The sequence below is a fragment of the Carettochelys insculpta genome, chromosome 21 (genome assembly GCF_033958435.1).
Source record: "Carettochelys insculpta isolate YL-2023 chromosome 21, ASM3395843v1, whole genome shotgun sequence".
In the NCBI taxonomy this organism is placed as follows: Eukaryota; Metazoa; Chordata; order Testudines; family Carettochelyidae; genus Carettochelys; species Carettochelys insculpta.
Window position 1 is genome coordinate 9,736,641 of NC_134157.1, and position 2,553 is coordinate 9,739,193.

Consider the following 2,553-nt stretch of genomic DNA (forward strand, 5'->3'; position numbering starts at 1 on the left):
TGGGCCCAGTGTCAGGTGATGGAGGCAGCCAGCAAGCTCCCAGTTTGGTAAGGTGGCCAGTCTGGTCTCCACAGCATGCTGGCAGTGGCAGAATCTCTCTGGAGGGTGGGTGGTAACCAGCACTGAGTGCACCAGCCGGGCAAGATTTACCTGGAACAGCTCTGGGGGTAGGCCCAGTGAGCACTACAGTGGGCAGGGCACCATTACCGCTGGTCACTGCACTCCAACAGCAACACTGGCAGAGGAGGCTGTGATGGGGAGGGGGAACAGGGTCTGTCAGGGGGACACTGGGGGAACCAGTATAGGCCACAGGTGAGGCAGTGGAAGATGGGGCAAGGGGCAGGTTGATTATATTCTAGACTCTTCCATAACATGTTCATGACTACAGTAGGATGGACAGATGAAAGGCTCTCCTTTTATAACACTATAGATATAACATCTAGAGTTCTGCAATGAGACTGGGGCCTGCCGGGCTAGCCCAGAACACAGGTGGTAAAAACACAGCTTTTCAGCAACAGGACCTTACAGTCTAAATAGACATGACCAACTAAAGGTGGGAGGGGAAGCAGTCAAGAAGGAGCAAGGTCACAGAGCTGTAACCAAGTCAGGAACAGAACTCATTTCTCCTGAATGCTTGCAGGACACTTAATCAAGGGGGCCATGCTGCCTTTATTATCATGCCATCACATATCAAACGTATTTTCTTCTACACTAAGACCAGCTGCAACCCATTCCATTTCTCTCATGGGTTCCTAACCCCATTCCTCATCTTTTTTAAAAGACTATTTTACATGAAACCCAGCTACAGCAGAAGTAGGTTTAAAATATGCCTGAAGCTGCTGCATAAAGCTTAGTACATTCACCCAATTAGCTACATAATCAGAAATACACAACTCAGTAAAGACTTTGGATGTTAAGGCTGATGCCTGGTTAATAAAGGGTTAAAATCTCCTGCGCTGGATGCATATCACATCGAAGATCAGAGTAAACAATGGTGTCTGCTCAGTCATTTACTGAGGGGTAAGGGGAGGCCAGGAGCCCACAGCCTGATGTCCATTCTCTCATTTAAAAGGTCACAATGCTAATGGCTTAACCCCAGCAACACTAATTACAGTTTTCCTTTGCAGATGCCAAAGAAGTCCAATCTGGTAAGGCTGTGCCTACTTGCACCTAATTAGGTTCTCAAATACCACGGTGATTGGGACTGAACTGAACCTGTCCTGTTATTTTTATTTCAGCCTTTGTGCATTTATTTTACTAGCTTCTCTGAGCTTGTTCTTTATAAAGTTTTATTATCTTCCTCCTTGAAGACTTGGCAGCAAACAGGACAGTAATAGGCTATGAAAATACACTTGCTTTTCCATCCTACGAGACCTGAAGTTTGGTGGATATCAGCCTAATTTTTAGAAGCTATTTTGTCAGCATTGCAGAAGCCCACAACACAGTTTGAAAGAAAAGCTCTACAAGCAGTAGGACATACACCTCAAGTTAAGCATTAAAGGTATCTTTTACGGTGCTTAAAGCCCACCACTACAGGTATGTAGATGTTGCTCCACTCAACATTTCAAGACATAAGTGACTGAGGAGCCTACTACTATATGTACACTACAGCATAAAGTCGATTTTAAGGAACTTAGCTCAATAATATAATGTACCTGTCTTCATTGCAAATATCATTAGGCCAATTTTAAGTAGTGCTAAAGTTGACTTTTGAGCCCCAGCCTTTTCACAAGAAGTAATGCCATGTTCACATTTAAAAAGTAGACTTAAGGTTTAATGTGTAGAAATAGCATTATTTTAAATTGATTTTTTGGCCTCCAGAAGTATCCCATAATGCCCCCAGTATGTCCATTCTGGCCACTTTCACCTCTGCTGATCTCCAGGTGTGCAGGAAGTAAACAACAGGAAGCCCGGGAATTTTGAATTCATTTTCTTTCTGGCCAGCATGGTTAGCACACCTCAGGATTGATCACGTCTGGCCATGAGTCGGCTGGGCTCTCAGGGTCACAAGAGCCCCAGCATGGAGCCAGCAGGAGATCCAGGATCTCACGGCTGTGTGGAGGGTGCACTCTTAGGCCAGGTGGTCTGGGGCGAGGCCAGGGATGTGTGTTCCATCTATCACCCCACCACAGCTAGAAAACTCCATGGCAGCAAAGCCCATCCATTATGCCCTGCACATTTCCCAGAGTCACAGTCTCTTGCAGCAGAAGGTCACTGATTGCTTTGGCCACCTGGATCATCACAGCCCCCACTGTAAATGTGCCCGTGCCGAACTGATTTCCCACTGGCTGGTAGCTGTCAGGCATTGCAAACCTCCACAGAGCAACTGCCCCTCATGGCTTCAGAACCAGCACTTCACTATACGCAATTCATTCAGTGCAGCTCTGCATTCCTGACCTCTATTCCTAAAACGTGCTGCAAATCAAGGTGTTCTTGAAGCAGCCACAACACACTGTGTTACTGCTCTAAGCTGCTCAAGATCTACGTTAGCCCCTTGTAACAGCATGTATTGGGGCAGGCGTTGGAAAAGTGGTGTGAAAATTCCTTTGGCCA